Source organism: Lagenorhynchus albirostris, chromosome 7 (genome assembly GCF_949774975.1).
Source record: "Lagenorhynchus albirostris chromosome 7, mLagAlb1.1, whole genome shotgun sequence".
Lineage (NCBI taxonomy): Eukaryota > Metazoa > Chordata > Mammalia > Artiodactyla > Delphinidae > Lagenorhynchus > Lagenorhynchus albirostris.
Window position 1 is genome coordinate 67,423,808 of NC_083101.1, and position 23,533 is coordinate 67,447,340.

General features: G+C 38.4%; 1 protein-coding gene and 1 long non-coding RNA gene across 2 annotated transcripts in view; one reads left to right on the plus strand and one right to left on the minus strand.

The window, feature by feature from the left end:
- Positions 1-23,533, plus strand: part of ADAMTSL1 (ADAMTS like 1) — a 1,031,718-nt gene that overhangs the window by 425,298 nt on the left and 582,887 nt on the right. The gene's annotated exons all lie outside the window — the stretch shown is intronic.
- LOC132522910 (uncharacterized) overlaps positions 20,738-23,533 on the minus strand; it is a 109,248-nt gene continuing 106,452 nt past the window's right edge. The window contains exon 3 of the long non-coding RNA XR_009541374.1: positions 20,738-22,480. This is a non-coding gene — a long non-coding RNA (uncharacterized LOC132522910). The remainder of the gene's footprint in view (positions 22,481-23,533) is intronic.

The following is a 23,533-nucleotide window of genomic DNA, read 5'->3' on the forward strand; positions in this document are numbered from 1 at the left end:
CTAATAATAATTAATATAATCTAATAATAATAATAATAATCTAATAATAATAATAATAATCTAATAATAACTTTTGCTCTTTGTAACATTTTAATTATTTCTATTGACATCTTCGGAACCAAGTCTACATGTGTCTTTTAAACTTGGAACCTTTTAAGTGCATAATATACACGTGAGATTCACAAATAGGTTTTGTTGGTAATAATGATAGGAGAAACTTTGTCATTCCACACAAAAGGAACCCATCCTGAGTACTTGGGGTGATGGGGAATGGGGAGTTGAAGCCCAGAGTTCCCTTTGGCCATTAACACTGATACAGAAATAACAAGTTACAATCCTAGAGAAGGGGTAAGTGGATCCACAAGGCTGGGTAAATGAACAACAGTGATGTAGGGGTGGGAACGACACGAATAGCAGCAGGTGCCAAGTCTGACCACATCACATACTTGAAAACTAACGTCTAAGACTTGATCTGAGTTCAGAGCCCAGGGGGTTCGGGAGGAAGCTCAGCAGGAGAGTTTGGAAACTCTCTAGTCATTCTGATGGAGCCATTTAAGCAGAGTTCTCTGGAGGGCCTCTTCTGAGGCCTGGTGGACATGTCTCTACTAGACTCAAAGGCATGGTCCTGGCTTCTGACAGATATGATGAAAGTAGTCAGGTGACTCAGACCTTCCTCTCCCATCCTTTGGAGTTGAGTCTGATCTCCCACAGACAGTGCAGTACTTTCCTCATGAATAACTTCACTCTGACCTAGTTCTCCCTATGGATTCAGGTCCCTGTCAAGAGTATTCACAGGTCAGACAGCATATTGACTGCTGCCTAAATCAGGAAGACACACAAGTTAATGAACATGCATCTCAGAGGTGAGAGGAGCTGCTTCCATGGCAGCTACCGTTGGGTTCCACTTTGCAGGTTCCATTGTCACTACACAGAACCCTGAGCTGCAGAATTGGCCCCTGACCATCCTTAAACCCAAGTGGCAGGTGAGACCCCAAGTCAGTGATGAGGAAAAGAGTAAGGAGACCCATCCAAGTACAATATGTCCAGCAAAAATACCCAGAATACCAAAAAACCCCCAAAAACCCACAATAAAAAACAACAACAAAAAAAAACAACACAAACAAGCCAGGGACTTCAGACTACTAGATGGCAGTCGGCCTGGCCCTCCCACTTTCCTCCTATTGTAGCTGTCTTCTCCTGCCCCATTCCCAGATTCCAATCCCTTCCAATCTGTTGCTCCCCTCTGGCCCTTTAAGACTGAACATCCGTTCGTCTTCTACTTCTTGGAGGTTCTTATTTATTTGAACTAATATAACAAACACATCTGTAGTTGTTATGTTACCGTGTGCCACATCCGGATCTAAGCACTTTACAAATCTTAAGTCCTGCATTTAAGAAGCAGTCCTATTGTTACTTCACTTTATAGATGAGCTTGTCCCCATTTGTGGTTCTCCGTGTTCCTGGACATTGTGTACGGATAGCCTGTTGAGGACCTGGAGTGTCAACATTACCGGTTCTCAAGCAATGGCTCCCTCAGAGCAAGGTTGGACGGTGACCATTGTGCGGCAGCAGAAGAACTGGAGCTTTTGGAGCAGGATCCTCTGGGTTCCATCCCAGGCCTGCCACTTACTAGCTGAGTGTCTTTAAGCCATTTAGAGTTTTCTCATCTGTAAAATGGGAATCGTATTGACCTGAGAAGGCTTTGGGAGGTTAGAGATCACACGGGGAAAGCTCTAGCACAGTGCCTGGAACAGATAGCATTTAGGAAATGGTAGCTACTGTGATTCGCTCAGATTCAGCTAGGTGTGTAGAAAAAGTCCCGCTGGATTAAATGCACCCAGCAGAAAGTTTAGAAATGAAAGTGACCTTAGATGTTGGTGAGAGGGATTCCCTCCTTTTTGAAAGAGGAAACCGAAGCCTGGAAAACTTTAGATTTTCTTGAAGTCATCTAGCTAATTAAAAAGAGGACAGGGAAAGAACTGAGGCTACCTGGTTCCTACCTGAGTCTTTCTCTACCATCACACCGTGCTGCTGCTGATGTACTGAGGGGCTCAAGCCGACAGTGACAGAGCTCGAGACTGGAGATGATCTGTCAGGGCCTGTGGGCCCAGGCACATTCTTCTACCTCCATTCATTTTCCGGTAGGTAGAAGTAACTCCTCATCTCAGACCTCTCCCTCTCCCTTCAGGATCCTAGAATAAGAATGCCATTGTTCAGAGGCAAACAGGCCGAGCCCTTTCTGCAGCAGCCTGCTTTTCAGCTGCAGTGGTTTTTTGACTCAATTCTTCCCAGCTTTGTAGAGGGTCATCTTGTGTGAAACAGAAACACACTCCAGTCTCTTCTGCCTTTTCTGTCATATATATAACAGAACCCTCTCTTCTAAAGAGACAAAAGGGTACATTCAATAGAACATATTACTTGAGTTTATATCATACTTATTCTATTCTGATGATTTAGAGATTGAAATTTCCTTCTTAGAGACATGAAAATATTCCTGGGTGTGGGGCTGAAGTTGAACTATTTGATGTCTCTGGTAGCAGGAATTTGGTTGCGGTAATATTGTTACCATATGGATGGATGCGTAACTATTGAAAACTGGGATGAGAATTCCAGGGCAGTTTTACTGGGACCACCAAGATGATGAATGACATATTTGATTCTAAAGAACTAAAGCGAAGTAGAATTTCACATTTGAAATTGGAGTTATCATGTCAAAATGAAAACCTTATTATAAATAAAAGTACATATATGCATAGGAACAAAGCCTCTTTAACTCTGGGAAGGATCTATGTGACAACATTGTTAGGATGTTTCAGAATTATTTTAAAAAACAACGAATCAGCATGGCTGTCACTGTCATTTTTTCCTTTCTTCCTCTGTAATGTAGCAGTGCTCTTTTTCCTCCACTAAATGAAAGTCGGTTGGCCCTGCCTTGAAATGTTGAACTATTTGGGGGTTTTCAGGCCTCTTTTGCTCATGATATCTATCACTGAGGCCACTGATCGGTGAGCTGGATCCACCATTCTCTGAGTAGCTTTTTGTTTCAAGCCCTGCTTTGTTTTAACTTAGGTGTTGAATGCAGCCTCAAAGGTAGGCAAGCAGACATCCAGAGGCAGATGTGGGCACATTCCCAGAAGTTCAGTGCCAAGGGCCTTGTGTTTCTTAACAGAGGTGACTTGGAATGACTCCAAAAACAAGATGAAAAATACAAAGTTGAATTTAGTTAAAGGGAAGGAGAAAGGAAAGCATTGAAAGCTTGAGTCCCGTTAACATGAAAAGTTGAGTTCTGGCTTTTAAAAGCTTCCTTCCAAAACAGACCTGTGTTAGTTTAATCTCTGGCCAGTTGTAGATTTAAATTGAGCTTCTCACACTTATTAATCTTTTTAGGAGTGAAAATGGCCATTGTGGCTAATAGGGAACTGATTTTCTGTTTATAATGGACTTTGACTTACTCGGATGGTTAAAACAGAGACCATTGTTATTTTATTAATGGGTCCCTAGATGAACAGATTGGGAGCAGAGCACAGTGATTAGGACCTGCACACGGAGTCAGTCAGACCTGAACACACTCCCAGCACTGCCACTTGGGAACTTAGGATGGCGGGCACATTGCTTAATACCTCTAAGGCAACCTCACAGACATCATCTGTAAAATGGGAATGTTTTTGTAACATTTAAGTGAGCAGATGCATGTAAAGTATAATGCTTGCTACATAGCAGACAAATTCTCTATGTCATGGACACATTAAGTTGCATATCCTTAGAAAGATCTGGAAATCGTATCAAGAGATTATTTCATTTTACGCTTGAAAAACTGAGATAAAAGAGGATGCCTCTCCTGGTATCATGTGACCCAAAAGCTGCAGAGCCAAGGCGAGAACCCAGGTCCTTGTCTTCTCTCCATCCAAGCCACTCTGTATAAAGCTATAAGCCTATTTTTAGTGTAATTATTATAAAATAATTATTTTACAGCTGTAAAGCTATAAGGCTATTTTAATGTAATTACTATAAAATAATTATTTTATAGCTGTATAAAATTCACAATATTATAGCTGTGATTATTATCACAGCTCTCTAAAAGAATAACCATCTTATTAAGCAAGTATTGTTTGCCAGTCATTCTACTAAATCCTTACATCTATTATCTCATTTAATCCTTGTAATGTCCTTGTTTGGTGAGTACTACTATTGTACCTGTTTTCCACTGTTGAGGATAGCTAAGCACAGAGAGTTTAAATAATTTGCTAAAGTCCTACATTTACCAGTGGCAGAGGCAGGGTTTAAATGCAGGAAGTATGTCTCTGGAATCAGCCCTCTTAACCAGCATGCTGACTGTGTTTGACAGTCGTCCTAAGTAAATGAGACACACATGATTAATGGCTCTTATCTCCATAGGCAACTTGAAAAACAATGAGAGCACGTCACAAAAGAACTTTAAACTTGGACAGCCACATCCTGTTCATCACAGTTTATGGATTTATTTAAACGAGTGCCCAGAGGATACAGGTAGCTATAGCTGACAAAGAACATAAGTTCAGTTGTCAGAAGCTCTGTATTCAGATCCCACCTCTCTGTCTTTCTAGAAGGCTGAACTTGTGTCCTTAACCCTGGCTGAGCCTTGGTTACCTATTTTGTTAAGTGAGAAGGGTGACCCTCCAGTATTTTTGCCTGGATTTAGTAAGGTGTAAATGCAACTCCCTGGTGCATAAGAGGTCCCCAAAGGAGGCCTCTGTCTTAGAGGAAAGTGGAGAGTGATGATTTGGTACACTTTTCTAGTTTCTTCTACCAGCTTCAGAAAAATCAAACCCAGCAACACATTTACCCGTTTCCTTCAGGTTGGAATATATTTGTGGTAAAATTCAGTTATTCCTGGGTCGGCCTGCCCTGGGGCACAGATCCTGCAGAGAACTGCAGACCATGAGCCACTCACGGGGCTGACTTAAAGGGGAGAGTGGCTGTCCACAGCCTCCTCAGTGCATTTAGCTTTCACAAGGACACTGGGCCCAAATTTAATCTGAGGGAAGCTTTCTAACTTCCTTTGAGCCTAGACCTCTGAAGACAAAAAAAGCCCACTGCACGTGCTATAGCAACCTATGGCAACCCGGGCCCCAGCACAACCCAAATGGAAAAGACCTCCAAGGAGTTGGAAGAGAGGAGCAGATTTGAAAAGAGTTTTAACTAGTGTGGTAAATGGTCCATCACACACTCCTAGTTTATTTTGATACATCCCCACCTGGTCCCCAGGTGTGTAAGAACCACAGAACACTGTTCATGCTGCTGCTGTGGACCAGACCTGCGCAGTGGGAGCCAGGCTGCCCACCTTGGAACAATATGGCTTTATTCTTTCAGGTGCCTGAAGAGAGGTCTGCTACTGTGAAAGACAAGGGAAGGGAGGGGAGGGAAGGGAGGGGAGAGAAGAGGATGGGAGGGGGGAGGGGAGGGAGGGGGGAGGGGAAGGAAGAGAAGGGAAGGGAAGAAATTGTATACTTTGAGGAATTTGGTCCCAGTGAAAAACATCAGAAAGTAGGAAGAAATCCCATTAAGAAAATGCAAAGCCATCTCTTCCCCCCTGCCTCCCCACCAGCCTGCACCCCAGCCTGAAATAAATGTCAAGGTAAATTGGTTGCCTATTGAGAAAGGAGAGGAACAGGGAGAAAACTTATTTCTTCAAAAACCCAGGAGTTTAAGTCTAGAAATACAAGACAGTTGCCAGAATGGAAAGTTGGGAGTGTTCTTGATTCCACATACGGATTTGTAGAAATAAAGAAAGCTCTGGAGAGTTTGTTTTGGCGTTAATTATCTCACACTGGAAATCATCATAACAAAATGGTAAATTCTGGAATTTCCACTTTTCCTTCACCTGAAGAGGATATATGTTTTATTTTGGCCAGACAGAGATGTCACATTATTAGAGACATGAGTGAATTGGAGGGAACAGTTTTCCACCTCACTCTTTTGTGGAATTGGCAGGAAAACTTTATGAATCTCAAGGCAAAATGCAGTCTGTGATAGTCTCAACATTTTCTATAAGGAGAAAAGGTGGTGAGCACTTCATAGAATTTTGTCTGAGGAGCCTTGGAAGAGCACCATACTGTATGTGTGTATATATGAAATTAAATTTCTTGTATGTGCCTTTTAGCAATAGAGAAACAAGTTGTATCTCGCGTGGGATGGGACTTCTTAGTCCATTTGTATCCTCATTACCTTGAAATAACTAAATTGAAAAAAGACATTAAATAATAAGCAGCCTGCCTAAACACAGATTGAAACAAATGCCTTGCATCTAGATTAATAAGGTGATGCAAGACACTACATCACCTGGCAGAGGAAGATTTAAAGCAGGTCAGGTTCCTGGGGAGGACAAAAAAGTAACTTTCAAGCTGAAAGACCAAAAAAAAAAAATCTATGTGTGGTCCAAGCCTCTTCTTTTTTTTAAAAAAAAAAAGTTTGCCAAAGGTGCTTAAGCTGCATGGTAATGGTTTCCATAACGTTTTAATGATTTGCCTGCAGGGCTTGCTGAGTCATATCTTTGACTAGAGGAGGAACACATAAATAAGAACGCGTTTTTATCATTAGTGTTTGAGTCTAAGAGTATCGGGAAATGTGATGAGAGAAGGTCCACTTAATACCTGTTCTCAAGCAGGGGCAAGGGAGTGTTGGCATGTAATAGCACATTATACTTTTTAAATATAATTACAAATACTTAGTAAGTTTAGACCGAAAGGGGAAAGAAGTCTGGCTGAAACGGAGGTCAGACCTCCCGGAAAGCTTAAACTTGACCTTCCTCCTTATCAGCTCCTTCTAGTTCTAGACTTGCCATGGATATACTGGATCAGACTTATTTCATCTGTGGCTCAGTTAAATCCTCTGAAGAAGAACAGTTTCTGTATTAATTGTGCATTAAAAATATGTGTGCTGATCTTCCTGACACCACATTCTTTAAAGCGACCAATGTAGTGTAGGGTAACTTTGTCACAAGAAAATTAAAGCAATTTTTTAGAGAAAAAAATGTATGTAAATATTCTTTTATATTCACTTGGCAGTTAGGGGCCAGAGATAATGTTTTCAAATATCAAGGATGACCTAGTTGTTGAATTATAATCACTCTGTATTTTGTAGCTCCTTTGAGAGCTATGAAAAGTAATAGATGGGGTTTCTTGTCCTAGCACCTGTGTACTTGGTAAGGTTTAACAACTTTTTTTCTTATTATTATGGTAAGAACACTTAACATGAGATCTATTCTTATAACAACTTTTGAACAATAATGTATAAAACGTTACTGTTGTCTGTAGGTACACTGTCGAACGGCAGATCTTTAAAACGTATTCATCTTGCCTAACTGAAACTTGCTGCTGGTCGATTAGTAACTCCTCACTCCCCCCTCCCGCAGCCCCTGGCAACCACCATTCCACTCTTTGAGTCTACGAATTTGGCTTAGTTATCGCATGTAAGTGGCATCATGCCGTCTTTCTGTGACTGACTTATTTTACTTAGCATTGTGTCCTTAAGGTTTACCCGTGTTGTTGGTTATTGCAGAATTTTCTTCTTTTTTTTTTTTTTTTTTTTTTTTGCGGTACGCGGACCTCTCACTGTTGTGGCCTCTCCCCCCATTGCGGAGCACAGGCTCCGGACACGCAGGCTCAGCGGCCATGGCTCACGGGCCCAGCTGCTCTGCGGCAGGTGGGATCTTCCCAGACCGGGGCACGAACCCGCGTCCCCTGCATCGGCAGGCAGATTCTCAACCACTGCGCCACCAGGGAAGCCCGAATTTTCTTCATTTTTAAGGCTGAATAGTAAATATTCCATTTTGTGTGTGTGTGTGTATATGTATATAGATATACATGTAACGTTTTTTTTATCCATTCATATGTCTGTGGACATTTAAGTTGTTTCTACATCTTGGCTATTGTGAATAGAACTGCAATGAACATGGGAGTGCTAGTATCTCTTCAAGATCTTGATTTCAGTTCTTTTAGATAAATACCCAGGAGTGGAATTGCTGGATCACATGGCAGTTTATTCTTAATTTTTTTGAGGAAGCGCCGTACAGTTTTCCACAGCAGTTGCACCATTTTGCATTCCCACCAACAGTGTGCAAGGGTTCCAGTTTCTCCACATCCTCGCCAACACTTGTGTTGTGCTTTTTGATAATAGACGTCCTGACAGGTGTGAGATGATATTGTGGTTTTGATTTGCACTTCTGATGATTAGTGACATTGAGCATCTTTTCATATGCCCATTGGCCATTTGTATGTCTTCTTTGGAGAAATGTCTAATCAAGTTCTTTGTCCATCTTTAAGCAGTTTATTAGTTTTTTTGTTGTTGAGTTATAGGAGTTCCTTATATGTTTTAGAGATTTAAATATATTTTATAAAATATTATACAATAAAATAAATTTTGGAAATTAAAACCCTCATAAGATATATGGTTTGCAAATACTTTCTCCCATTCCATAGGTTAACTCTATACTCTGTTGATTGTTGCCCATGCTGTGCAGAAGTTTTTTAGTTTGCTGTAATCCCACTTATTTTTTCTTGCTGTATTGCTTGTACTTTTGGTGACAGACCCGTGAAATCATTGCCAAGACCAGTGTCAGGAAACTTTCCCCCTGTTTTTTCTTCTAGGAGTTTTATAGTTTCAGGTCTCATGTTTAAGTCTTTAATCCATTTGGAGTTGATTTTTGTGTGTGATGTAAGAAAAGGGTCCAGTTTCTTCTTTTTGCATGTGAATATCCAGTTTTCCCAAAACCATTTGGTAAAGAAATTAACCTTTTCAATAATTACTTTAAACGTAAATAGATTAAACTCTTCAATCAAATGATATAGAGTGGCTGAATGGATAAGAAAACAAGACCAAAATACTTTCTTTCTTTCATCTCAAGTTTTAAACCTATAAAATATATTTATTCTTTCTTTTAAATTCTTATTTAAAAATACAGTTATATTTTCTATGTTATTATCTTTAGTGCATCTTTGAGTAGAGAGACAAATAGCATACTATAGAGACTGATGTTAACAGCAATTTCTTTTAATATTATAAGAAGTGTTTGGAAGAGGACATGCACAGTGAAATTTACAAGATTGCAGATTTTACGATGTAGGAGAAATGGTTCAGAGGTAGATACTGTAAATTTTGAAATGCTTTATAAATACTCTATGGGGACATTGTTCTAGTTCTTCCTTCTACCCATCTCCCAGATCAATATCCAGAGAGCACATGCCAAGTCAGGTGATTTCCTCATCTGCTCTACCCTGTTATGGACCTCATCACATGGTATATAACTGGTACAGTGTCTGCCTTCCTTTTGGACTGTCAGCTTTTTCAGGTTAGGGATTATGTTTAAATTTTTTCTGTATCCCAGTACTTAGGATAACTTCCTAAGTGTTTGTGTCCCTCTGCCTTTGTACTCTGGTAATATATTATTCTATTTGCCAACCACATCTAAAAATGTACTCCGTATCAAGCAGTTTCAATGGATTCCCTATAGGAAGCCATCAAAAGTTTTAATTTTCTTTTTGATTAGTAATATATGCACAGGGTACAAAATATAAAAGTAACAAAGGGTAAATAGGAAAAAATGTCAGCTTCCACCCTATTCCCCAGTCACCTAATTTCCCTAGCAGGATACAACCTCCGTTGGATATCTTATTTCTTACGACTATCTCCCAGAGATATTCTATATATACCAAAGCAAATATATACATTTGCTAGGCTATGACCAAGCCCACCATTGGCCCTTAATGCAGTGAGAAATAAAATATGGCAGGCTGAAAATTCTGTACATGGTAGTAGTATAGACCCTTGAGTGTTAGCATGATGTGTCCACCAGGCACTCCCAGAAAAGTAAGTCCTCCATTCTGGGTTCCTCTGATGCAGTCATATCTCACTCCGTGTAGCCATCCTTGACCACATAATAATATCAGGCATGCCTGTAATAAGGGAACAGGGAGACACCAAGGAACTCAATTCATTTTTACTCTTATCTCATGGATATCCTTTGCAGGGCTTCTTTATCTCACATGTAAAAATAGTAGTAGCAGTACAGTGGTTAATAGTATCTGGCTCTTGGATTGTACCAGACATGGCTCCAAGTATGTACTTTTTCTTCACTCATTTAAACTAAAGTAAAATCAGCCTTAATCCTGAACTTGTATTCTTTCTCTTCAGTGACCAAACCTGGAGCAGATCTAAAGGCCTAACATACCTTGGTGTGAGGAATTTACCTCCAAGTGAACAGGATTGATAGCTTTATATAAGTTTTAGGTAAATTCACGGACATCCCCAATTGTTTATTGAGGATAAGGAGATGTTTCTTAGCTTAATCCACCAAATTAGGTTAGGATGAAATGGGCAAACATTCCCTTGGTCATAAAGCTATCACTGATCTGACTTTGGATTCAAATATTTCATGGGTTAAATTTAGCTACTAACGACAGCCTTAAAATTCTTATATTGCTTCATTGGGGGCAACTGAAAGTATAGCCATGGCTTCTATTTTCACAGGTTATAAGACATAAACCAGTGGTTGCCATCTTTGTGTGTGTGTGTGTGTGTGTGTGTGTGTGTGTACATGTGTGTGTACAAATAAAATTCAATCGCCTTTTCCTCCGAAATCAGAATAGCCTTATTATTTCTCCTGATTATAAAAGTAATATATGCCTATTGCAGAAAAACTTAGAAGGTGCAGTCAAATATAAAGAAATATTGGAAAAGAGTCATAATGTAACCTCACAAAGGTAGAATTCACTGCTAATAGTTTAGTGTATATCCTTCCAGACTTTTTTCTATACCTGTATATAACTATAAATATTTCTCTTTTTTGCTAGAATAGGATCATATTCTACACAGTTTTCCTTCCACAATAAATAAATCATGCACATCTGTTCCTGTTATAAATAAATATCTACATCACCTTTTAAAATAGTTGTATAGGGTTCCCTGGTATGGATATACCATAGTTTAACTAACAAATCCTCTACTGATATACTTTTAGATATAGAGGTTTTGATAATACAAATAAATAATTAGTATATATACATCTTTATCCATATCTCTGGTTATTTTATATACACTTGCTTGTTAGGTTCTTCAACAACTACTAACCACAGATTCCATAAGTAAATTTATGTCTTCTTATGGAGAAATATTTCAGACATTTTGCTGCTATGATCAATAGACCCTTCTTTTTCATTTTAAATGAGAATTCATTTCTCCTGACACAATCATCGGTGTATTGTAGATTCAATGTTTCATTATTCCTCTCTCCATATTTAAAGAGGAATAGGAAGGATAAAAAGTGATATTAGTGCTAAGAGGAGGCAATACAGATGTAGGAGGTGGGAAGTGGCGTGTGTCTAACGTGGTTATGGGTTTTAAGTAGATATTTAGACTATGGAAAGAGACAAAGTACCTTGATATTGCCCCACTATCCCTGCTGGGTTCCATGGAGCTCCAGGAGGACTGAGTTTGGAAATCCCTGGTTTAGAGGTCAGGCCTGGGAGACCCTCACTGATGAAGCCTCTGGATCCTCTGTTTCACCTCTTTGGGATTGCTTCTTTCTTTGTAATGTCGTAGCACTTTGCCATCTTTCTCAGGTAGTGTCATAAAAATGAACCAAACACCAGTCATTTGAAAATCCTTAAACGTCTAGAAGCAATTTTTAATGGTAGAAAGGTGTAATGTAAAGTACATTCTTTAATTTTTATGAACAATCTAAAACAGGTTAATCAAATGACTAAGGATTTCTCAATATGTATATTTTAGGAGTGCCAGTAGAACATTAAGCTGGCTTGAAAACTGGAGGTGGTGTTTTCATCCATCTCATTTGTCATTCCATAGCAAGAAAAATTCCTAGTATCATAAAATCTCTTTTCAAATATAAACGAGAGTATGTTTCTAAAGCTATGTTGATATAATTTTGTAGTACAATATCCAAAACTCCATTTTATTTTAGACCAGTCTATGAACATTCTGAAAAAGGGGACGTGTCCCTGAGCTTATTCAGTAGATGTTAGAGTTTCCACTGTCAGCTCACCTTGTAGCACCAGACTTTAAAAGGGTTGCTTGGATCAGGCTTAATTTCTTTGATTTTCCCTGACTATGCTAAGTAATGAGTCTTACTAAAAAAAAATTATATTATCTCTACCCTAAAATTTTCATGCATCTACTCAATATCTATTTCCCTTGAAAAAAATCTTCCATATTCTGCTTTGCACTCCTTTTAGAAAGTGTTAAAATGAATCAGTGAAGTTGACATGTATCAGGAGGTAAGGAATAAGCTCTATCTTCAGAGAGATAAGGTAGCAGGAGTGGATCTGAGAGGGTGAAGAATTTACTACAAGCTACTAATTGGCCTCATAGAAAAGGAAAAGATCTGTGTCCCATTAATTTATGTTCCAAAAATCATAAAAGTTTTCACATACTAGACACATTGCAGACATCTGTGCTGAGTTCTACTTTGACTTTAAAAATCCACCACCCCCAGCACAGCTTGCCCTGGTGATTCTTGCAACAGTTTCTTAGTAACGTTTACATGGAGCTCTTTGAACAGGTATTAACCAGTGTTATCAAAGCTGAGGGACTTTAAATTTGTCATTGTCCCCATCTCCCCAGCCTATATATGTGTCAGCCACACCAGGGCATTTTTCTTTCCAAATTTACAATAAGGTATTGAGTGTATGAAATGTATAAGGGGGTACGTTTTAATAGAAAGGGCCCCAGAGTATATGTCCTAATCAGAAATCTCCCCTTTGGATGCTCTTGACTGAAAATATAAGCAGGGCCACCAGACCGATGTTTTTTTTCTTGTTTTTTCCCAGTTAATTCAGAAGAATCCTGTTGGAAAAAACTGCAAGTTTTGATTAAGACTTTAATTAAAAATATGTTAAGATCCACCACTGGTAACTTCTTTGGTAGAGGTAATATTAACAAACTCCAGTTTACTTGAACAGAAAATTGAAAAAGGATAAGGATTGAGTTCCCATGCCCATATCCATGGATTCCCAGAGAGCAAGTAGTTCTAGATCAGGGTTTTTCTAATCCAAGAATATCTAAAATGCTTCCTAGAGTTCTTTGGGGTATTTTGTAACCAGAGATTAGCTTTAAGTGTTCCTGTGACATTCCTCATTTTTTCACTATTTCAAGTTTCCATAAGGATAACATTTCAGAATCTGAATCTAATTCTCTTTCTTCATCTGAATTTTATCCTTCAGTTATGTATTTTTTCCTAAGTAGAGTCAAATATAATGCCAAAAGCACAATTGTATAAGTATTGCCAGCTCCAAGGTAGAATATGTATTTCATTTGTTTTTCCATAACCTCGAATAGGAAAACATGAAAATGAAGAAGAGTTCTCATTCATTGCGATCTTGAAATCTTCATCTCTAAGTTTGTTATTTTACTAGAATGATCGTGCTATCCTACTCCCTGCCCACCCCGCCGCGCCCCACCCCCGCCATAATGGATTAGACTCCAAAGAAGAATATATTTTACTTCATTGTTGCTCAGTCTAAAGCTCCTTCTCACACTGTTTTCCAAGGGATAGAATAGTGAATGAGAGTATTAGGCTTTGGACTAAATAGACCTAAAGAGATCAAATCTTCCCTCTTCCATTTACTAGACATACGACCTTAGTCATATCAGTTAGGCAGTTTTCTCATCTGTACAGTAAGGTTACCAGTAGCCCATTTGGGTTGTTGTGAGAATTAAATGAGACATATATGAGGCACGTTATAGTGCTTGGCGTACGGAAGAGCTTAATGAATGCTAGTTAACCTCAGAACTGTTTTTCCTACATGTTGAAGAATAGAATATGGAGGAAATGATAGTTGGCTTCAATGGGTTTCCCGTTCCTTGTTCCCTCCATGGGAAAGTCAGGACCACTTCTTGGTAGTTTTTTAATAGAGATAAAATTCACATAAAACTCACCATGATAGGTGTAAAGTTCAGTAGTTCTTAGTATATTCAAAATGTTGCATAACCATCACCACTACTTCCAAAGCATTTTCATCACCCCAAAAGAAACCCTATAACCGTTAAGCAGTCCCTCTCAATTCCTCCCCTCCCCCTATCCCCTGGCAACTACTAATCTACTTTCTGTCTCTGTGGGTTTGCCTAGTCTGAACATTTCATATAAGTGGAATCACATAATACACGGCTTTTAGTGTCTAGCTTCTTTCACGTAGAATAATGATTTCAAGGTTATCCATGTTATACGATATATCATATACTTCATTCCATTTTATGCCTGAATAATACTCCCTTGTATGCATATACTACATTTGTTTCTCCATCATTTGATGGACATTTGAGTTGTTTCCTTGTCTGACTATTATGACTAATGCTGCCGTGAACATCCGTGTGTAAGTTTTGTGTGAACATGTTTTCAATTAGAATCATTAATAATTTGATTCCCAATAGCATGTGTTAAGTAGTAGAGATTGTTGTCACTGTCTAAAGCAGACTTTCAGAGTCACAGCGGGGGGGGCGGGTGTAGTTATTAAATTTCTGTGACTTAAGGAAATTTGATCCCTCTCCCTGTTTTTAGAGTACATGTCACAATCAGTTATACTGCCATGCTCTTAACCAATAAACTTTGGTAAATTCCAACTCAATCGTTATTTCATTTTTATAATACTATATACAATTATATGGTACACACACAAACACATACATGCACCCACTAGGCTGCAGTGACTTTTCTAGTACAAATTAAGCTCGTCCTGGACTCAGATATTCAGGAGTTTTGTATGTGAAAATATCTCCTTCCCTTCATGTGGGACCTTCCTGATTCCTCATCCCCCATCTCTTCCATTCCTCTGCACCCAGAATCCGATGCTGTTCTGAGGATGTTTGGCCTACCGTAATCTTTGATGAACAGTTATGTGATTAAATCATTCACTGGTGATTTATTTTTCAACAGTGTGCTTTTTTCCCCCCTAGAGATAGTTCCACATTAAAGAACAAAGAGTAAGGACAATGTTTACTAGTAATGGTATTTTACTCACCAGAGAGATACTTGAATCAGGATCCTTGCCAGTGTTCACAGCTTTTCATCAGGGAGGTGACTACACACTTTGCTTTCTTATGCACCAGAATTGTGTTTTCATGTCTTTTTCTATCTTCTCTGTGCATTCAGCCATTTAGATCATGTACGATATGGATTAAGCGGAATTCATACTATTTTTAATCTAACGGTGTTTCCCATTAAAGTATTGGCATTATACCAAAAGTCTCCACCCAGCAGTGTTAATATCCACCCCCTACCACACACGGGTGTGTGCACACACACACAAACACACACATGCGCACACACACCCTACTTTGATATTAGATACGCCTGGGCTCAAGTCTTGCTATATAACCTTGAAAAAGTTACTTAACCTCTCTAGGCCTCAGTTTCCTTAGCTCTAAAGCAATCATCATGATAATATAAATCCTCCAAAATTGTTGTGAGGATTAAGATGAAAGCATCTAGCAAAGTGTCTAGCGCTTAATTAGTGCTCAGTAAATAGTAACTTTTATTATTGCTGTGATTCCCTGTGAGGAGAAGCCAGAATGTGGTTTCCCAGGCCCTGCCCATCCATGGAGGGCTCAGTGTCTGGTGTAGCTTTCCTAGGAGATGCTCTGACCTCCCCGATCCCTGAGCAGCTTCCCTGTCATGGTTTCTACGTACTGGGTTGTAGGAAGTCAGAAACCTGGGTTCCAGTTTTGGTTCTGTCATTTCCTAAGTATATAGAAGTCTGAGCAAGATTTTTAAACTCACTCATCTTCATTTCTTCTGAGAGATGGAACTAATGGCATTTGCACTAATGACTGCGTGTTCTAGTGTAAATAAGTAAGATACTCTATATTAATGATGGGCAAAGGGAGGCAACTGTAAGTTGGTGGGAAGATTTTGATTATCCCAATGACTGGGAGAGGGCATCCCTGCTAACTCAGGGTGCAGAAACAGGGACACTCAACACTCTGAAGTATGGGACACACGTACCAAAGGACTAGCTCGTTCCAAATGCCAGTAGCACTACTATTCAGAAACATTGTACCTTATGAATATATTTTGAAAAATCTAACAACTGACATGAAAAAGTTAGACAATACACACTAATACCCGCTGATTAATGCGTGGATTTGAATGGTAGGAAGTGGGTCTCCCTTCCTGTGTTCTGTTACTAGCAAGTCTTGGGCACAATTCTAATCTTTTTATTTTTCCTTGGAAAAATGGGTAAAAAAATTATCTAATTTTAAATTTCCCATATTTTGTTTTCTGTGCCACCAAATAAATAAATCTGCATCTGAGTAAATGTTAGGAGTTAATAATTGGTAAAAAATGTATCTCGGAAAAAAAGTGATTAGAATCATGAAAGGAGGCTTCTTAAACATGTGTTCGTCCCTTTGGAGTGCAGGAGTTACATAAAATACAAGATGGTATTATTTTCTCTGAATTTGGGGGCCTATACAAGTCATACTGTCGACAGGTTTACATTTATAGCAGTATGTGAATGGCATGAGAAGAAACAAAACCATCTGTAAAGTATCTAGGGTTCTTTTCCAATAAAGGTATTTTTCTATTATAAAGAATATTAAAGTTGCATTATAGAAAACTTGGAAAATAGAGAAAAGAACAGAGAAATCATCTATAATCATTCTACTCCCCAAATAACCACTATTAAAATGTTGGTGTATTTCCTTTTAGTATTTTTTCACTTGATATAGTATCAATTTTTCACCAAGAGTTTTTCACTGAACATTCCATTTACTATTTATATGATTCCTTTTGAAATTGGAAATTATTTTTCGATAAATGTCTTTGTGGCTGCAGGCTTTAGTGGGAAACATTTAAGTTCCTCCCTTGAAATGATTTGAACTTAATGATGTGTTGCTCCTTGAAACAAATAAAAAGGAAAATTCATTTTTTTAGTATCTAGAGTGGTCTGTGTTCTACTCCAAAGCCACTTCTGTTTTCCAATTTTTAATCCCCTAGAGTACTTCAAGGAGCATAACTGAGAAGCAACATCAAACTGATTTAGTTTTCGTGCAGACAAAGATTCTAGTACTGGATTCAGATATTTTTGTGAGCAAATAAAAGCTCTAGAGACTTTGTAGCTTAGCGAATAAAGGATTGGCCTCCAACCAAACCCAATTCAATGATTTTGGTGGTTTCAGCTGAGTTTCCAGCAAGTTTTAGCCTGCATTACAAATTCATCATGCACAATTATGTACAATTTGGCACAATTTCCAATCCCTGCTTAGGAGAAGCCCTCTGTTTGGGGCTGAAGTGGAGAATAAAATACTTCTTGTGCCTAGAGGGAGCAGTTCTCTCAGGTCAAGGTTGTGTTACCTATGGAAAGGGATGGGGTAGAAATATTGTCAATTACAAAAACTCTAGTGAAAAATGGATACTGGACATCAACTGTGCTTACCATTTGAAATTCCTCACTCTTAGAATCTTCATTCAGACAAAGTGTGTTGATAATTCCAACACTAATGGGCATATAGATTTTCTCCCAGCTACATTTGGCACAAGTGAGTTAAGATCCATGAAAATTTTCTACTCTCCTAACCCTGGAATATAGGGAAGGATGCAAAATCAGTTTAGAAGGTAGTTAGGGAAAAAATTCACAGACTTGATGAGGTGTCTAATAAGTTGGAACAAAAACATTGTGAATCTCTAGAAATCTCAAATATTTCTAGTATTGCAGTAATGCATAATAATTGTTTGATTGAACATAGGCCAATTCAGGAAATGAAAATTCTAGCAATTAACTTTTTCTTTCCATAGTCCATCCCTCTCACATTCCATATATTCAACTTGGATTTGTTTTAATTATTTGGAGAGAAGTATGCTGAACAGCAAAATGTTCCTTGCTTTGTGTTCTAATTCTTAAGGAGTTGGCATTTTACTGGCAAGATCACTGTGTATAAGACTAAGTAATTTGATTCCTGCAGAAATAATCATAATCCACAATCAGGGGCTGGGCTGTAAGAGTCCATCCAGTGTCATTCATTAGTTAAGTCTGGGTGGCCAGGTGAATCCACCCTGGAAGTTCTGCTGTTGATAAATTGGTATTTCTTTTTCTGAATGAGTCCCATAGTAGTGGCTAAATTTACAAAAATACCGGGACTAGAGTTTGTTGATAGTAGGACATAACCTAAAATAGCCCGCGGTTATTGCATTATCACTAATTAAAACTGACTGAAAACCAACAAACTGTTGATTAATGTGAGCAAAGAAATCCAACAAGTAGCCGAAGGACAATAACCCAAATAAGCATAACGTTGCCATTTCAGCTCTTACTCCAAGAAACTCTGGCATGGTGATTAAACAGATTGTCTTTCTAATTAAGAACAAAAGGACAGGAGCTAGCCAGGGGTGCATAGATTGATAAGAGAACTTCCTCTCCAGTCTCATACTTGAAAGTGATATTGGAGACAGAGCAGCTGATGATGGGAATAGCCCATCAAGAATATCGCCAGGCAGTTTGTGGAGTGGGAGCTCTAGCCATCTTCCCCGGGAAAATCAGCACCCTTCCCATCTAGATGAAGTATTAACTGAGGGGCTCACACCACTCCCACCAACTCACCACTCAGGCACCCCCCAACAAACTGGTGGCGATAGCTAATGGGATTCTTCTGAGGTCTGTCCTAAAGAAACAGTCATAAACTCAGCTGGGTAGGCAATGTAATTTCTTATTGGCTTGTTATAAACTGACCAACATATACAGGAATTAATTAATTCTTTGGGAGGCAACATAGAAAGACCCTAGGCTTAGAAGTCAGATTAACATTCAGTTTTGATTTGCCTCTTCCAAGCTGTGTGACCTTAAATTAAATTACTTAAGTGTTTGTGGTTTGGTTTATTCATTCATAAAATAGGAATAGATAATTCTTCATGTTTTTAGTAAGCAGTGCTGGTGAACCACTTAACATAGATAGGCACATAGCTGCAAGTACTACAGAAGATCTTTAAAATATTGCTACGGTACTTGTGGTGAGCCTGTATTATAGGTAAGGTAATGCATAACAAAGTTCTTCTGATTAATGCTTGAGGAAGGAGAAAATCAGAGCTGACAATTCCTCCTTTCTAACATGTTACAGCTCTAAGGAATACCTGGCTGCATTGGTTCAAGGGCAAACGAGAAAGGAAAATTAAAGAAGACGGTGGTGAAGAAATTTAAAAAGCAAGATAAAGAGAATGCAGAGGTGTCCTCTGGAATCCATAGTTGGAGAAGTAGCAGGATTAATACCACCAGAAATAGAAAAAGAACCATAGTTGCTAGCAACACAGTGGTCTAAACATCCTAGATACAGAACACCTGAAGAACCTGACTAAAATATTAAAATCACATTATTAAAGCATATCTGAGCTATAAATTAAAAGAAATTCTTAAAATGAAGAAAAAGTGTGAATCCAGAGAGGAAAACATGGGCTGGAGCCGTCTGTCAAGTCCTGATGGTGATATACTTACTCGAATAAGAGACAAAGCCCAAGGGCCAGAAAGGAGCAGGAGATGGAATAGAGACTCCTTCTTAAATCTGGGACCACCCCCCCCCCGCTTACCCAAATAACAGTAGCCTCCATGGGAAAAAACCACTTGGTAAAGGGACACCTTAATTCTCCTTGTCTTTGCCTTGACTCTGAATAGAATTGGGAGGAAAAAAACCAAACCAAAACAAAACAATGGTAGTGATGAACCTAGTGGCAGGGCAGGAATAAAGAGGTAGACATAGAGAATGGACTTGAGGGCATGAGGTGGGAGGGGGAAGCTGGGGCGAAGTGAGAGTAACATCGACATATATAAATAAAATGTACAGAATGTAAAATAGCTAGTGGGAAGCAGCCGCATAGCACAGGGAGATCAGCTCGGTGCTTTGCGATGACCTAGAGGGGTGGGATAGGGAGGTGGGAGGGAGGCTCAAGAGGGAGGGGATATGGGGACACATGTATGCATATGGCTGATTCACTTCGTTGTACAACAGAAAGTAACACGGTATTGTGAAGCAATGATACTCCCATAGAGACCTATTTAAAAAAAGAAAAATGAATGGGGAGAATCTAAGATGTCTACTCACAAACACAAGTGTAGGGCCCCAAATAAAAACTCAAGTGACAATTTGAATGAGAGTGGTCCATGCTGGTAATGACTCCGAGTAAAAGCAAGCCCAAATTCTCTCTCAAACAATAAAATTTAGTCTCTGACCTTACAGAATTCCTAGAGAGGAAACTCCAAGAAATAGTTCACAATCAAAGCTTCTTAAACCCATGTATGTCTTTATGAAGTATAATAAGCAAAAACAGAAAACTATACAAACAGACCCTCAAAAACCTACAGATATTGAAATTGTCAGGTACAGAGTAGCATGCCCTTATTATATGACCCATATATATACTCTAGAAAGGCACTGGCATATGCCCCTAGGAAATATGTACAAAATATCAAAAGCAGCAGCTTTTTTAATAGCTCCGAACTGGAATCAACCTAAAATTACCATCAACAGTAGACCAGATAAGTAAAGTGTAGTGTATTTATTGAATGGAGGTCCTAAAATTTAATGAATTGTAGTTACGCCTATGAACATGGTTATATATCAAAAACATTGAGGACAAAAAGCAAGTCATAGAAAACTATATTGAGTATGTTTCTATTAATATAAATTTCAAAAGCAGCACATTATTTAGAGATGCATGCAACAAAAACACTGGATTTATTAATACAAAATTCAGTAGAGTGGAGGAAAATCTTGGAGAAGCCTCTAAGCCCGAGTGGAGGTACAGAGGTGTTTATTTTTCAAACTTTATTCGTCATACGTGTACGTTGTATACATTCTTCGGATGCATGGTAGTTTCACAATAATAAGCAAAAGCAAATAGGAATTAGAAGAAAGGCAAAAGAAACAGGATTTAGGCTGAGGTAGAGGAAGAATTTGGAGGTCTTGAAATGGAACAGATAAGAGTCAGAGAGAAAATGCGGGTCGATCTAGAGTATTGCTGCATATTTTGAGTATAATTTCCCTTTGGCATTTTCTTGAGAGATACTAATAATGATGTAATCTACTTTTTATTTATTTTTGGATGCCAGAGTGAAGTTTCTTTGAATGCAACCAAGCAGGAAGCAAGGCAGATCGGAGTTATACAGGTTACAGCCTTTCTTTTTGTGTTTGCAGCGTAAGTTTTTCATGGTAAGAAAAAAATCAAACTTCTATCAGCTGCTTATATATACATAACTGAAGTCATCACCATGCTCCATGTCATCATATTCCATTATATTCATCCTGTTTCTGTTTCCTTTCCTCATTAGTCCCATGTATCTTAATCCTCCTTTACATGTACATTTCTGAGTATCATTATGTACTTTCCTTATTTCCTTATTTCTGAGACACACAGGTTTTTCATATTCTAGCTCTTCAGAAGATTGAAAGCACATAATTAGCACATACATTTATGGTGGCATAGTAGTTTCTCCTCCAAAAAAAAAAACAAACCAAGTTTTGTTTTTAAAAAGATGGTGTCTCTTAAATCAACAAGCATTTAGAGTGGAAAAAAATATGAAAATCAATAATTAACTCCTATTCCTTTGTCTGATTCAGGTGTAGGCAAATACGTTTTCCCTCCCTGAATTCAGTGAATATTAAAATGGTAACATTTCCTCATATAAGCAGCCCTTGCTTTTTGACACTTCCCTCTTTAACCCTCTGTTCATTCTACTCTACTTGGAAAAACTCTCTCTTCACTGACCAGCGTAACCTGCTTATTTAAAGGTTTCTACCAATGTCCAAACTGACAGAGGTGACAGCCAAAAAACGGAGATATAATTGATTTATAACACATATAAACATAGAATTTTGTTTAAAAGAGACAGAGTCCCCAGGAATGCATGAAGTTCAAGTTTGTCCATTTATAATGAACCATAATTATTTAGCTCTTGGAATTCTAGTATTTTGGATAGGTTTATCTTTCAGATAACAGAAGATAAGAATTTTTTTCAGAGCGATGGCAAAGCATAATGGGGAGAAATGAACTTTGGCATGAAAAAAATACCTACCTGGGTTCCCAGCTCTAGGTTGCCATTTAGTAGCTGTGAAACTTTGCCAAAGCCTTAACATCTGAGTCTGTTTCTTGATCTCTAACAATCGTACTTTAAAACAATAATTTAATGAACCACTAACCTGCTGTCTGCTGTGGCACAAAGAGTGTGTCCTTGTAGAGGTGCCCACAGTCCATGACTAGGAGAAAGAGCAATGGAACTTGTACTTGTGGCATGAGCACAACATATGGCAGTGTGACCATTTTACTACATATTTTATTTAGATTTTATTATCACCATTTTATACAAAAGGAAATTGAGTCTCAGAGAAGCTAAGAGATTTGCCCAGTGTCTCACATCTCTTAGGTGGCAGAGGCAGGACTGAAGTGCAGAATCCATCGGCTGCCTCTGAAGTTTGTCTTTATGTACATGAGCTGCCTTCTGTGGTGAGACCAGGTCTGTGGATGGAAGGAGAAATTCTGGATGATAAATGTGTTTGATTCTGTTAAAGATCAGTACATGAGCCAGGCTATGATCATTTCAGCAGCATTCACAGAGTACAGATACAATAAAATTGCAGTAAAGATCAGTATATAAGCCGTGCTATGATCATTTCAGTAACATTCATTGAGTACAGATATAATAAAATTGTAGACTTCAAGTAGGATAAAAAAAAAATTACTACTGAGACCTTAATGTGCTACTATTTGGTCCAAATTTTTGTAGGAAAAGCGCAAAACAATATTTCACTAATCATTCAAACTAATGTGTATTCTTTGTCCTTTGATTCTTGGTAAACTTTGTTTATACCCAAGACAAGGATTCCATTCTGGAGTTACCATTCTTCAGTTAGAAAAAGAAAAAAATGTCTAAATATGATAATATGACGAGAGGAGCTAGAACTGTGTAATATTATAGGATAATTTAGAAACGGATCAATTAACTATAGTTTATATAGAAAAAAGAGTTGCTAAATTTAGTGTTTTTTAAAGGAGGGTTCACATTTGGGGTAAAGTTCATACTCTATTCACTAGGTAGGAGCTTGGGCTCTTGAGTCAGACTGCCATGGTAATCTCACCTCTATCACTTACTATTCATGAGATCTTGAGCAAGGTAATTAGCCTCACTAAACCTTACTTTTCTCATCTGTAAAATGGGTATAATAACTATGTTGTGGGGTTGTTGTATTAAATGGTGCAATCCATGCAAAGCACTTAGCATGGTACCTCATACTTGCTAAAGGCTCAAGAAATGACAGCAGCTGATATTCACATTGATAAGGTTAATGAGAAAAACTGCTATAGCTCTTATTTTATTTATTATTACTGCATATCTAAGCAGTATTTCCTCTTTGGGGATGTGTGTGTGTGTGTGTGTGTGTGTGTGTGTGTGTATTTCAAATGTAAATAAGTTGTGTTTATATGTGTTTATAGAACATCTTTATTTAAAAGAGAGCACAGCACTTTTACATTGAATTCAGCCACTATGAGCCAGGCACAATTTTCTAACTA